Source organism: Erpetoichthys calabaricus, chromosome 2 (assembly GCF_900747795.2).
Source record: "Erpetoichthys calabaricus chromosome 2, fErpCal1.3, whole genome shotgun sequence".
NCBI classification, from domain to species: domain Eukaryota; kingdom Metazoa; phylum Chordata; class Cladistia; order Polypteriformes; family Polypteridae; genus Erpetoichthys; species Erpetoichthys calabaricus.
This window is the reverse complement of record NC_041395.2, coordinates 258609227-258625315: the sequence shown is the minus strand read 5'-3', so window position 1 is coordinate 258625315 and position 16089 is coordinate 258609227. Positions and strand designations below refer to the sequence as shown.

Sequence of the window (16089 nt, the reverse complement as noted above, 5' to 3'; positions counted from 1 at the left end):
TACTATTATAGCATTTCAATGGTTAACCAAGTTATACAGTATGAGATTAGTCAATATACATATTGGATTGGAATACAGAAATCAGGAAGACCATATCCTTTAAAAACTTAATTATTCCATACTCATGCAAGTTTCATAGTAACAAAATCCTACAATCAAATCAAATATGTAATATAGGCTTCGTAAAATATCTAAATATAGATTCAAAAAGTAGAAGGGCAACTATTAAAATACTAGTAGTCTGCAATGATTATAGAATAAAGAGCAGTAAAAGCAAATAATTGTATAAACAAATTAATAATTTATTTACATTTTAGTGTCCTTTACTAAGTTCCTACTGTAGCTAAGGCAGTGTGGTGTAACATACTGATAAAGTGTATGGTGCTACTGTTTCCCAGCTTTGTTTCAGTCTCAGTTCGGTTTCTGTTTATGTGAAATCTTGTGGGAATTCATTTTAAATTTCACATCCCAAAGACATGCAGGTTAGCTTAACTCATAACTGTAAATATGCCTGGTATAAGTGAATGAGGTTGTATGAATGAAGATACCCTGAGTGGGATTAGTGCCCTATCCACACCCAATCCTATTGAAATAGGCTCGGGCGCCCTATAAAACTTGATAAAGTTTAAACTCCATTTTCCAACTCTAAATCTAGCCACAATCTGTGGACAAATGTGTGTTGTTTTCTGTTCCAAAGCCATGAAGAGTGCACATGCACAGAAGCCAGAGATTATGTACCCTAAGATAGTAGTTGAGGAAAGTCATTCAAACATGTTGCACAAACTAACACATAAATGAAAGAGAGGAGATAGAGGTTAGGAGCACACGCTGATACAGCGCATTGTCACAACCACCACATGACAAACCAACTCAGTATCCCAGATTAGGACCTGAGTGCAGCCATGATATGGGTGACACCTCAACACCACACTAGTTCAAATGGAATGGAGCAGTGTGAGATTTTTTATGGTGGCTGGAGTGCCAATTCTGCCACCAACCTCCAGGTTTTTCCTTGCAGTTTGGAGGGCCTACATGCAGGGCTGGATGCAGATTAACGTCATACCCAGGACAAAGCAAATTGCAGGGTAAGGGCCTTGCTCAAGGGCCCAACGAAGTAGAGTCATTTTTGGCATTTACGGGATTTGAACCAGCAACCTTCTCATTGCCAGTGCAAATCCCTAGCCTCGTAGCCACCACTCCGGCCAATAAATGAAAACAGACAGTTAAATTGCTAAGCTGAGCAACAGGTTGGCTGACAATTGTGGAAGATTCATTGAAGACATATTTTATGGCATCTGACTGAAAATGAGTCTATTAATAATAAAAGGTGGCTGCACCCTGAGGCAGTAAATAGTGTACTTCTTACATTATGATACTTGCTGAGATGCTTACTGCCACACTCTGACCCTGCTACCAGTTGATAGGTGTGTAAAGAGCCTACTAAGTTATGGCTAGTTCAGTCTTTGGGGCTTCAAGTTGTTGTGGTTAGCCTTCAACACTACTAGGCAAGTTTAGTAGGAATGCATGCTGAAGACTTCAGCAATTACATGAGAGCTTGTAGAGATCTGCTAGCCTCTACTCAAAAGGATTCCAGGATGTTCTACAGCTGTTTACAATGTCAAATAAAGCAGTTGAACCTTTTAAACATTTAGATGAGCACGGAGCTAACTTTGCCACTGTGAACCTCTCAAAATGGAGGACATAAAAGAGAGTAGTCATAGATTATGCAGAGATTACTGCTGCACTGTTAACACAACTATTAAGAATGCTATCTACCTTGAAGTTACATTTAAAACATGAAAACACACACATACTCTTTAGTCAAAATTCTGTGAGGGCTTCGTTCTTAAACACATAATGGTGACATTTATAAAATCTCAGGCATTAACTGCCTTGGTAGCAAGTATTGCACTGCCAACATCTGACGTTACTGACTCATCATTTGCATGGAAAACAGTATATAGGAGAAGCATGATGACTGCCTTCAGCAAGACTTCTGTTATTTAACTCATAGTAAACTATTGTGGGAATTCTTTTTTTTTTCCATTCTTGACGATGACATCAGAGCTATCATATCATTGAGAATGTGGTACCCTAGAGAATTTCCTAATACCTTTTAACAACTAAGCAATTGTTGCCATCATCAGTCATGGCCCAGTTTAACATGTGCATAAATGATGTGACTGTCTCAAAGACCATCAGAACATATGAAAATCAGAAACTGTGGGTGACATTGGTGGTATGTACACTGTTTACCTAGTTACCTGATCTAAATACAGCATTACAGGTTGTCTAAAGGAAACACAGGGAAGCTAAGGGAAAGTATGGCAAGAAATCCACAGCCCCTTTTAGGACATCAGAGATGCATGTCGCATGTGGCAGGAAATCCAATACATCTAAACTATCACAGACTGGCCACACCCCTTGTCTGCAGTGGTGATGCCTCTCTTCCATCTGTTCTAAATAAGTGTTTCTCAGCCTTTCTGATGTCATGACCCACTTTTTCCTATGTAAGTGCCACCCTCAGGAAGGAGTTTCCCCCTTGATGATTCAAGTGTGATCATCAGAACGTGAAATCGATTATGATAGTTGGAGCGGCAACTACTGTGACCCACCACGACCCTCTACCTTTATATCATTATTACAGCAGCTTGCATTCCACTGGTGGTAACCCAAATCCAAAAGTGGGTCTTGACCCAGTGGTTGAAGAAATAACATCTAAATGGAATTTTGTGTTTTGAACATTATCTCTGCAAGAACGTCCGTCCACTTCAGGAAGATTAGGTACTGTGCTTGTCCACTGCTGTTATGAGAAAACTTTGTTGAATGTAAATCCACACAAAGCTGCTGGACCAGACACCATACCCGGTCGAGTGCTTAGGGAATGTGAAAAAAACACCCAACAGATATCTTTACTGACATCTTCGACTTGTCACGGAGGCAGGCAGTCACCCCCAAGGGCTTCAGAACTAACACCATCATACCCATGCAGAAAAAATCCTCTGTCTCTTGCCTGAATAACTACCTGTCATCATGAAGTGCTATGAGAGGCTAGTCTTGGGTCACTTGAAAGCCTGACTTCTAATATCACATGACCTGCTCCTGTTTGCCTGTTGCCCAAACTGTTTTTTTACTGAAAATGCCATAAAACTTCAGTTCAGCTTTCATCCATCAGAAAATTAGAGCAAAATTGGGTCTAGTATGCTAACAACACTTCCCTGAACACTTGGATCCTGGACTTCCTGAAAGGGAGAATCCAGACAGTCTGCATTGGAAATACCATCTCCATTACCATCACACTGTGTACTGGTGCCCCCAAAACTGTCCACTCTGCCCACTTCTGTTCACTCTACAGACTTGTAATTGTACAGCTCTAACAACATCATTAAGTTTTCAGGAGACAAAGGTGGTAGATCTCATCAGCAATGGGGATGAGTCAGGTTACAGAATGGAGATACGACAATTGATGGACTGGTACAAGTGTTGCACACCATCTGGCTCTTGATGTGAACAAGACAAAAGAGATAACTGTTGACTTTAAAAAGGTCCATGCTGTCCACACCCCATTGCACTTGTAGGGTTCTGCAGTGGAATTGGTCATAAGCACTAAATTTCTTGGTGTGCACCTGTGGCAGCAGACCTTACCAGGTCAATTAACACCACCTTCATAGCCAAGAAGGCAGGGGAGCATCTCCAATTCCTTCAGTGGCTAAAAAAGGTAAGCCTACCTCCTATTATTCTCACCAAATTCTACAGGGCACCACTGAGAGCATTCTGACCATTTGCATGACAGTCTAGTTTGAGAAATGCAGTGTCTCAAAGCCTATAGCATTGTGAAGGACTGCTCCAATCTCTCCCACAATCTCTTTGTCCCACTTCCATCTGGCAAAAAGTACTGTAACATCCAAACCAGTTCTGCAACAGCTTCTACCCTTTGGCTGTCTAGACTCTGAACTCTGTGATTCCTCCGTCCTCAGATCTGCTCCTAGCAGCTTATTTATATGCAGTACATTTGTTAATAGTGTTGTCTATAATATTACTAGCTATTATTGCTTATTAATTAATGATTTTTTTATTTATTTATTTCATTATCTATTTATAGCATAGTGTAGTTTTCTATTTGTCTTGCAAATGGCCTGTGTTTACATATGTTGCACTGAGGTCATAGGGAACATTCTTTCAAGCCATTGCATACTACAATACTGTGTATGGATGGTATGGCAATAAAGTCATGTCACTTTACTTGACTTGACTTGACATAGGCTGCCCTGGGGTTCCTAAAATGTATTCCTTCAGCAAAAGCCCGCTATTCCTGAGCTACAAAATTTTCTGTTGATTCAGACACCTCCCTAAAAATGGACTATAGAACATGGAAATGCTTATGCCAAGGCAAAACTAGTGACACAGGCCAATAACATATTGTCCTGTTATGACAAGAAGTCATTATTAATGTAGTGTTTATAGGGGTTAGCAGCGCACTTGAATATAACAATATAGCAGATATCTAAAAACTCTGCCAAATCTGGCAGATAAGTGGTAAGATGGTGCCATCTCTTATTGAGGACAAATTTTAAAAATGATTAAAAATTTGGCTGCTAAATACTTGTCCCTTGATTTTTACAACATTAGAACAATATTGACGAGAACAGGTCATTCAGCCCAACAAAGCTCTCAGTCCTATCCCCTTAACTCTTCTAAAAAAACATCAAGTCTTGTTTTGAAAGTCCCTAAAATCTTACTGTCTACCACACTTCTTGGTAGCTTATTCCAAGTCTCTATGGTTCTCTGTGTAAAGAAAAACTTCCTTAAACCTTAAAAAGTTTCCAACTGTGTCCCCGTGTTCTTGATGAACTCATTTTAAAATAACAGTCTCAATCCACTGTACTAATTCCCTTCATAATTTTAAACACTTCAGTCATGTCTCCTCTTAATCTTCTTTTGCTTAAACTGAAAAGGCTCAGCTCTTTCAATCTTTCTTCATAATTCATTCCCTGTATCCCTGGAATCAGCCCAGTTGCTCTTCTCTGGACATTTTCTAGTGCTGCTATGTCTTTTTTGTAGCCTGGAGACCAAAACTGCACACAGTACTCCAGATGAGGCCTCACCAGTGCATTATAAAACTTGAGTATAACCTCCTTAGATTTGTACTCCACACATCATGCTATATAAACTAAAATTGTATTTGCCTTCTTAATGGCTTCTGAACACTGAGTCCATTACGACTCCTAAATCTTCTCAAAAGGTATACTCTCAATATTCAGACTTCCCATTCGGTATTGAAACCTAACATTTTTACTTCCTATGTGTAATATTTTACATTTACTGACATTAAATTTCATTTGCCACAAATCTGCCCAAGCCTGTATGCTGTCCAAGTCCTTCCGTAAGATGGACTTGATGACAAGATGATATCATATCTTGGTATCATCTACAAACTTAACCAGCTTGTTACTTATATTACCATGTGCAACACCACTATTAACATCAGCCATTACTGATAAGGTTCCTCACACCATCACCCTCTGCTTTATGTTTCTGAGCCAATTCTGTGCCCATCTATAAACATCACCCTGAACTCCCACTTTTTTTACTTTGATAACCAACCTCTCATGTGGCACCTTATCAAATGCTTTCTGAAAGTCAAGATAAATAACATCATATGCTCCACTTTGATCATATCCTTTTGTTGCTCCCTCACAGAATTCCAGCATGTTAGTAAAACACGACCTCCCTCTTCTGAACCAATGCTGACTGTCCAGAAAAACTCCTGTACTTGCCATGTGCTGCTCAATCTATTCCTTAATAATTCCTTCCATTAATTTTCCTGTGATGCATATTAAACGTACTGGCCTATAGTTTCTTGGATCTGCCCATTCACCCCTTTTATATAACGGAATAATATTTGCCATTTTCCAGTCCTTCTGAATCTCCCCAGTGCTCAGTGACTTCCCAAAAATGTGTCAAGGGTTTATATATATATATATATATATATATATATATATATATATATATATATATATATATATATATATATTGTGATGGATTGCCGGCTTCATATCCCGGCCCTCACCCCCAGGCCGCCAGGAGGAGCTCTCCCGACAGCATGGATGTGCCCCGAATTCCGGCACGGCCTCATGGACTATATAGTTTTTATGCACAGCCCTGCTGGATACCTTGGGGGCCACCAGGAGTCACTGTAGGGGGCTCGTGGACTCTTATGTGCCCTATAACCCGGGAGTACGTCATGGTCACATGACAGGAAGAAAGGACGTGCTCCCGGGTTGAAGAAAAGGACTGTTTACCCTAACCCGGAAGCAATAAGGACTTGTGGGTTTTGGACAGGAACCACTTCCGGGTCAGGGGATATAAAAGGACTCTGGGAAAGCCCAGACATTGAGCTGAGTTGGGAGGTAGGGGGGCGAAGTGTCTGGGCGAAGAGGAGAGAGTATTATTGTTAGTGATTGTGATTATATGAGTAGTGTGGAGTGGAGGGTGCTTTGTGCACATGATTGTACAATAAAGAAGAATTGTACTTTTACCTGGTGTTTGGAGTGGTACCTGAGGGTTCAAAAGGTGGACAAAAGCCTTAACTGCAACAATATATATATATATACTCACTAGCCTCCTTAAGTACTTGAGGGTAAATATTATCTGGTCCTGGTGATTTGTTTGATTTCAGCCTATTTAATCTGAGTAGTACCTCTACAATTTCCAAATCCTTCAGTACTTCCTTAGTAGTCCCATTTACCACTGGGAGATTATCAACTTCCTCATTTTTGAAGACCTCAGAAAAATGCAAGTTTAGAGCGTCCGCTATTTCACTGTCTGTATCTTTTAATTCCCCTTTACTATTCTTGATGCACTTCACCTCCTCAACTGTTCTTTTACTACTAAAATACTGAAAGAATTTCTTAGGGTTGTCTTTCACCTTATCTACTATATTCCTCTCCAACTGTCTTTTGGGCTTCCTAATATCCTTCTTAATGATTGCCCTCATGTTCTTATATGCCCTATAATTCACTCTGAGGTTATTAGTCTTATATGCCTTAGAAAACAGTTTTTTCCTTTGCAGCTTCTTTTTTAACTCTTTATTAACCCACCGTGGTGTTTCTTTTTTTAATTATCTATTAATTCCAAATTTAGGTATGTACCTGTCCTGCATTGCATGTAAAACATTCTCCTCAACTGTGTCCACACTTAAAACCTTATCAAGTCTATCCTCCTTAGACTTTGCCACGTCTGCTCAAAATTTGCCCTACCAAAGTTAAACTTAACAATTTTAGTCTTGGCATCCACACTCTTGCAAAACACTGAGAAATGAATTATACAGTAATCCCTTGCTATATCGCGCTTCGCCTTTCGCGGCTTCACTCTATCGCAGATTTTATATGTAAGCATATTTAAATATATATTGCGGATTTTTTGCTGGTTCGAGGATTTCTGCGGACAATGGGTCTTTTAATTTCTGGTACATGCTTCCTCAGTTGGTTTGCCCAGTTGATTTCATACAAGGGACGATATTGGCAGATGGCTGAGAAGCTACCCAACTTACTTTTCTCTCTCTCTCTCTTGCTCTGACATTCTCTGCTCCTGACGGAGGGGGTGTGAGCAGGGGGGCTGTTCACATACCTAGACAATACGGATGCTCGTCTAAAAATGCTGAAAGATTACCTTCACGTTGCTCCCTTCTGTGTAGCTGCTTCGTGAAGCGACATGCTGCACGGTGCTTCGCATACTTAAAAGCTCGAAGGGCACGTATTGATTTTTGATTGTTTGTTTTTATCTGTCTCTCACTCTCTCTCTGACATTCTCTGCTCCTGACAAAGGGGGTGTGAGCTGCTGCCTTCATTGCAACTGCTTTATACGGCAGTGCTTCGCATACTTAAAAGCCAAACAGCCCTATTGATTTGTTTGCTTTTCTCTCTCTCTCTATCTCTCTGACAATCTCTGCTCCTGACGCGCACTCCTTTGAAGAGGAAGATATGTTTGCATTCTTTTAATTGTGAGACGGAACTGTCATCTCTGTCTTGTCATAGAGCACAGTTTAAACTTTTGAAAAAGAGACAAATGTTTGTTTGCAGTGTTTGAATAAAGTTCCTGTCTCTCTACAACTTCCTGTGTTTCTGTGCAAATCTGTGACCCAAGCATGACAATATAAAAATAACCATATAAACATATGGTTTCTACTTCGCGGATTTTCACCTTGCGTTCCAGAACCCCCCGCGATCGAGGAGGGATTACTGTATTATGGTCACTTCACCCTAGTGGTTCAATCAACTCTACACTCTCAATTCTATCCTATACCCTTCTACCCAGCACCAAGATTTTAGCCATGCGTTAAGCCTTCTAATCTCCTCAATCTTACCTGGACTGGCACGTGGCTCAGGCAGAACTTCAGAGAAGACTACCTTTTCAGTTCTGCTCCTCAGCCTGGCACCTAACACTTTTGATTTTGATAACAGAACTGACAGATTACCCTTATGTATATCATTTGTTCCAACATGGAAAATGACTAATGAATCCACTCCCGCTCTGGCCAAGAGCTTATCCACCCTTCCAGGGAGGTCTCCCACCTTTGCACCCGGAAGGCAAAACACCATGTGAGACTCTCTATCTCTGGAGCTAACCTGCGCTTCAAGCCCCCTAATGATTGAGTCCCCAACCACCACTACCTTTCTCTTTTTGGGAACTGGTTTTGACGTGGCCCATTGGGGATCCTCATCCCTAACTACCACCTCAGAATCATCAGAGTTAACAAACAGCTCTGCAAGGACCTGAAAACGGTTTGACACTTTTTTAATTCTGGGGTTGATGCCCCCGGACAGTCTGCATCCTTTACCTTATTCCTTGTGGCCTTGACCCACCTACCTCTATCTGTCTGGTCTGGAATCTCCTCCCACGCCACCTTACGGGTGCACACTATTTTTCTAAAGGACATCTGGGCCAAGTCCGCCAATTCTCAACTACAACGCAGGACAGCCAACTCCTACTCCAGTTCAGTGACCCTGAGCTTCAGGTACAGGATCAGCTAGCATCTCCTGCATATGTAGCCCTCTTAGATGACTGGCTCCTCGAAGCCATCATTTAAAAAGTCCAACAACCAACAGGACTTGTATTGCAGTGGCCTCATTATTAAAATTTGATTTAGGATTACTAAACTGCCCTAACTTTCTTTTTGTATTAAGATTAAATGATTTAGCTTAAATGATAAGACTAAAAAAATTTAAGCCAAAGAAATTAGATTATACAACCGCTACAGGTATTGTACATCTTCTGGCCCCTTAAGTTCCTGTACTATTCTCCCTCTCAATTGCCTGCTGTTTGTTCTTCTCTGAGGTTAACTTAACTTTTCTCTGACTGTTCTACTTTGCTTTCCTCTTATTCCTTACTTAAAAGCTCTCCACTTGCACCGTTTGTATTCCCCCATATTAATTAACTTTTACGCTGTCACCCACTTAACTGTTCTACCTCCGGACCACTAAGAACTGTTTAATCTATAATTAATAAATAAATAAATAAATAAAACTTGTTTAGTGAATATCAGCTACTAGTTAATTTCTTACTTTCTTATCTGCTCCTATAGCCCCTTGTGCCTGATCTGGTGACTGAAGTCTGGTATATTACTTATGCACCTCTGAGCCTTCCTCTTTATTGCTTTAGTACTAGGGTGTTGTACCGTGTTAGCCATTATGAATGTAGAGAAAAGCCAAGCAAAATGACACCTTTTATTGGCTAACTAGAAAGATTACAATATGCAAGCTTTCGAGGCAACTCAGGCCCCTTCTTCAGGCAAGATGTAATCATTACATCTTGCCTGAAGAAGGGGCCTGAGTTGCCTCGAAAGCTTGCATATTGTAATCTTTCTAGTTAGCCAATAAAAGGTGTCATTTTGCTTGGCTTTTCTCTTTATTGCTTTGAAATCTTGCCTGAAGAAGGGGCCTGAGTTGCCTCGAAAGCTTGCATATTGTAATCTTTCTAGTTAGCCAATAAAAGGTGTCATTTTGCTTGGCTTTTCTCTACATTTTAAAACTAAGGAATCACTGTTTCAGTTACTTATTAACAATTTAATGCTGCAACGCAGTAATTTACTTACAGATACTGATTTCAGTTACTGCTGCTTTCTACCCTGCCTCTTCGATGCTAACTCAAATACAGATAACAAGAACAAGTACAAGTAAAAGGAACTTTTCCAAGCGCACCTCCAGCTACTTTGTTCCTGTGCCGACAAAAAGAAATAGCAAAAACCTTCTACAGTGGATAAAAAAGCTTTAAAAATTCCTGCACAGTACCTTAGCAGTAACAAAAGCCTAAGATTATAGGAGCAAAATGTATTTTTTTAATTAACTGTCACACCACAGAAAGCACAAAAACTCTCAGCAACTCTCTTTGTCCCACTTCCATTTGGGAAAGAGTAATGGAAGATAGGTTAAAAAGGGAGGTGATGATTAGTGAGCAGCAGTGTGGTTTCATGCCTGGAAAGAGCACTACAGATGTGATGTTTGCTCTGAGGGTTTGATGGGGAAGTATGGAGAAGGCAAGAAGAAGTGGCACTGTGTCTTTGTAGACCTAGAGAAAGCATATGAAGGGTGCTTAGTGTGGAGTTGTGGTATTGTATGAGGAAGTCGGAAGTGGCGCGAAGCATGTAAGAGTGGTACAGGAAGTGTGACAGTGGTGTGGTCTGTGGTAGGAGTGATGGATGCGTTTAAGGTGGAGGTGGGATTACATCAAGGATCGGCTCTGAGCCCTTTCATATTTACAATGGTGATGAACAGGTTGACGAAGGAGATAAGACAGGAGTTCCCGTGGACTATGATGTTTGTGGATGACATTGTGATCTGTAATGAGAGTAAGGAGCAGGTTGAGAAGACCTTGGATAGGTGGATATATGCTCTGGAGAGGAGAGGAATGAAGGTCAGTAAGACCAAGACAGAATACATGTGTGTGAATGAGAGAAAGGTCAGAGGAATAGTGAGGATGCAAGTAGAGTTGGCGAACGTTAATGAGTGTAAATGCTTGGGATCAATAGTACAGAGTAACGGAGAATGTGGAAGAGAGGTGAAGAAGAAAATGCAGGCAGGGTGGACTGGGTGGAGAAGAGTGTTAGCAGTAATTTGTGACAGACAGGTACTAGCAAGAGTGAAAGGGAAGGTCTACAAGACAGTGGTGAGACCAGCTATGTTATATGGGTTGGAGATGGTGGCACTGACAAAAAGAAAGGAGACAGAGCTGGAGGTGGCAGAGTTAAAGATGTTAAGATTTGCATTGGGTGTGATGAGGACAGACAGGATAAGGAATGTGTACATTAGAAGGTCAGCTAAGGTTGGACAGTTTGGAGACAAAGCTAGAGAGGCAAGATTGCTGTGATTTGGACATGTGCAGAGGAGAGATGCTGGATATATTGGGAAAAGGATGCTAGGGATGGAGCTGCCTGGTAAGAGGAAATGAGGCAGGCCTAAGAGTAGGTTTAAGAATGTGAGAAGAGAGGACATGCAGGTGGTGGGTGTGACAGAGCAAGATACAGAGGACAGAAAGATATGTAAACAGATGATCTGCTGTGGAGACCCCTAATAGGAACAGCTGAAAGAAGAAGAAGAAGAGTAACATTTATAATAAATATAGATCTACAGTACAATATTTAAATAATTTAGCTCCATTCATCCATATTCTGAAACTGGGTTTTTATATTACAGAGTCCCAAGGACGAGACTCTCAGTTGCTATGTGTGACTTACAAGATCCAAGCATGATCAGGACACACATATGCAAATTCACACCAGACCAGAGTCTGTAGTTAACCTAATTATAAAGTAATGGTAACGCTTCAGTTTAGGTTCTGCAAAATGCATCTATTACTCATTTACTCTTAGGTAACAAGACCATAACAAAGGCTTCTTTTGGTCTTCTTAACACTTATGAAACATCAGTAGATAGGATATTCATCTCTGTGCAGTGTGCATATTGACACGATGGTAAAATTACTTGTTAATATGAAGGATATGCTAACTAAGTAATATCAAAAGAAACTTGTCTCAGTTAAGCCACCTCAGTGTGATAGATAGTCCGTGGCTTTGGGTGGATTTTAAATAAATAATCGTGGCCTGAGAAATGCAGGCTCCAATCGAGGGACAGGTGTGTTGCGATTGTGCTCTGTTCCAGGGATGACGGAGGCACCTGGCTGATTGAGTATGCAGCAGCAGCAAATGTGAGCATTAGTCAGATGCCTCATTATTGCTGTGGAGGGAGCGCCATCTGAAATCTGTGCCCCACTAGGCGAGGCAGTTAAGAGGAGCATGCATGGGACAAAGGGGGACAGAGACAGAGAGCTATGAAACAGAGAGCCATGAGAACAGCAATAAGTGAAAAGGCAAGAAGAGCCAGCCTGCCAGTGTGGCAGAGACAATGCGGTTGTTGGTCCTGCAGTGGAGTGAAGTATCAGCACTCTAGGGGTGGTTCGTCCCTATTAATTTCTGGTGGTAGAATGGGTGCGACTGAGGTGTCCTACACCATGGATCTAAGGTATGACAAGGGAGTGTGAAGGATGACAGGAGGGTAACCGATCCCTGGCGGTCTGGCTGGAGCCACTTGAGACAGCTAAGATGGGCATTATGTGGTGAAGACCACGGCTTCCGGTGTCTCCGCAGGCTGAGTGAGCAATGGGTGAGCAGGGAAGACGAAGAGGGAGATGTGCTACGCTCACCTGACAGAACATTAAGGACCTGATGACTGTGTGGGCTTTACTCTCATGTTAATTTTGAATTTTACCTCACGGACCGTTACTGTTTTTAATGGATTATTTATTTATTTATTAATGAAGATTGCATTGCACTATTTAAACACTGTTTACTTTTTATTGTTTTAATAAAAGCACATGAGCACTATTACACCTACCCCTTGCTGTGTGAATTTCCTCATTTTCCTCTGTTATCAGTGGTGTTGGGTACTAGAGGCTTCCTAAGGTAACAGTAAGTTTGGGGCCAACCCACAACATCACACTCAGACCACTCCAAATTGAAGTTTTGTTAGTAGGCCACACTGCTGAGATAAATACTTTACTGATGCTTTGTAAGTGTTATGAAGACCTAAATAAGTGTTTGTTCAGGTCTTGTTACATAAGAGTTAATGAGAAATTGATGCATTTTTTGCAGTACATAAACTAAAGTGTTAGCAAAGTATTTAACAAACACCTATAAAACATAGTTTCATGGGTTTTTAATTGATGAAGGTGCCTTTGATAAGTGTCTAGTTGTGTCCGTGCTTCAGAAAATACTTCTGTTACCTGACTGGCACATAGAGGCTATAATGCATTATGCAGCTTTTAATTTGAAATGTTCTGCATGAAAAAAATAATGCATGTTCCATTAAGCTGCTGTACTCTGATACGTGTCTGAATACACATAAACAAGGACCTCCTTGCATCCTCTGCTGTCGGGCGTCTTGTTGTATGTAGATAATATAAAGGTATTGTGCTCTTTTCACATGTTAAGATGCCCAAGAAGGTTAGGTTAGGTTTCTTTATTTAGTCATGTTTACACAGGAAAACATGAAATTTGCCTTCTCAGTTGCATCTAATAACAAGTAACAGACAGAATGAAATAAAACATACAAATAGAAATAAGAAAGGTTAAGGTAAGGCAGTTAGATAAAACATATCTATACCAAAAAAAAAAAAAAAAAAAAAGGTAACAGGATATATATCAAAACCTTAAACATTATCTCCGATAATTCTTATTGAAAAGTCGTATGGCACTAGGAAGAAAGGAGTTTCTGGAGCGATTTGTGTGGGTTTTCAAAGCAACTATCCTTCCTGATTTACTGAAGTTTAGTTCTACATGTAATGGATGTCTGTCATCAGTTGAGATGATTTCCAGTTTCTTTAGCATTGCCCTCTGACACACACTAGTCAAATCATCTACATCAGCCCCAATAACTTTAGCTGCATACTTCGTAATCTGCTGGAGCTTTTTTGAGTTTTGGTTTGTCAGACTATTAAACCAGGCAATGAAACTGAAAGTGATCATGGACTGGATCATACTACGATAGAAGGACAACATGAGGTCCTTGTCTACTTTAAATAGTTTGAGTTTATGGAGGAGAAATAAGCGCTGGTTGCACTTAGAAAATAATTTTTTTGTATTTGTATTCCAGTTAAGATTGTTATCTAGGTAAGTTCCTAAGTATTTATATTCATTCACTATTTCTACCTCCTCTCCCAGAACTACAATAGGTGAACATACAGATTTCTGTCTCTTAAAATCAAATATCATTTCTTTGGTCTTTGTTACATTCAGACTGAGAGAGTTTTTATTGCACCAGATTACCATACAGTCCACTTGATTTAGATAGTGGCTTTCATCCTCCCCAGATATGCATCCTATGATCATGGTGTCATCCGCATACTTAATAATGGAGCAGTGGTCATTGTTCTGTCTCAGGTCACTTGTGTACAGAGTAAACAGTAATGGTGATAAGACACACCCTTGTGGACTTTCTGTGTTTGAATGAAGAGCTTTTGAAAAAGTGTCCTGAACTTTAACTGTCTGTGAACGATTTAAAAGAAAGTTCTGAATCCATAGTGTGATAAATGGGTTTACATTCATACTGTTTAATTTCCCAATCAGTATATGAGGCTGTATAGTATTGAACGCTGAAGAAAAATCCAAAAATAGTGCTCTGACATATGAACCAGGCTGATCAAGAAAGGTATAGATTTGATGTAAGATAACAAGCAGAGCATCTTCCACACTTCTGTTTGCACAATAAGCAAATTGATTGTTGTCTTGAAAAGACTTTGTCTCTGTCATTAAAATGTTTTTCACCAAGTGTTCAAAGCATTTCATTGGAATAGATGTAAGTGCAACTGGTCTGTAATCATTTAAACAGCTTGGCCTAGAAACCTTAGATACAGGGGTGATGATTGATTGTTTCCACAGATTTGGTACAATACCACAGGTCAGAGACCAGTTAAAAAGCAAATGAAAAACTGGGGAGAGATGCTTAGAGCAAGACTTTAAGAGCCGACCTGATATGCCATCTGGTCCCACTGCACTGTTTGTTTTGGCCTTCCGCAAGCCTTTTTCCACTTCAGTTAAACTGAACCCAATCACAGCAGAATACCTGGTGTTTTTATAAAGCATCTCCTTTATTTCTGTATTTTGGGTGCTGAAATCACTTTTTTCAAATCTGGCATAAACGTTGTTCAGTTCATCAGCTAAAAGCTTGTGGTCTTTGTCAGCTGGAAAATCCACATTCATTTTAGGGCCCAGTCCTGTAATTGTTTTTAGTCCCTTCCAGACCTGCTTTGGATTGTTATCATTGAACCACCTCTTGATTTTTTCCCCATACATCTTTTTATTTTGTTTAATTAACCTGTTAATCCTTTGCTGTAAAATTCGCTTATCTTCTAACTTATTTTCTTGATGTGCATGTTGCTTTTGCAATAGTAATGCTTTAACCTCTTTAGTGATCCATGGCTTACTGTTTGGGTACACCTTGACAGATTATTACTTAATGATCATAGACTCACAGAATTGAATATATTCGCTGACAGTATAGGTGGCCTCATTCAGTGACTGTGAGGATGTCAGCAGATCCCAATTTGTACTGGAGAAGCATTCCTGCAGTTCCTCTACACTTTCCTTGCACCAGTTTTGTGTTGTTCGTATGGCTGGTTTTTCTTGTTTCAGTTTCTGTTTGTACTTCGGGAGAAGATGAACAACGACGTGGTCAGACGCACCCAGGGCTGCTCTGTGATGCGATATGTAGGCATTAGGGACATTTCCATAGCACTTGTCCAGAGTTTTGTCCCTCTAGTGTTAATATTCACATATTGATGATAATTTGGTAATACTAACTCCAGACTGCATAAATTAAAATCACCCATCACAAGCTTAAAAGAACCAGGTGATCTGGTTTCTAGATTATGAGCAGTTTCAAGAATTGATTCAGCTGCAGCTCCCACATCAGCATGCGGCGGAATGTAAACGACTGTCACAAATAACTGATTAAACTCCCGTGGTAGATAGTATGGGCGAAGTCCGACGGTGAGTAATTCAATATTTGGCGTGCAGATGCGCTCTTTTTCAGGGATATT

At 40.3% G+C, this 16089-nt stretch overlaps 1 protein-coding gene across 1 annotated transcript in view; it reads right to left on the bottom strand.

Moving 5' to 3' along the window:
• Positions 1–16089, bottom strand: part of pcdh15b (protocadherin-related 15b) — a 718592-nt gene that overhangs the window by 304404 nt on the left and 398099 nt on the right. The window lies entirely within an intron of this gene.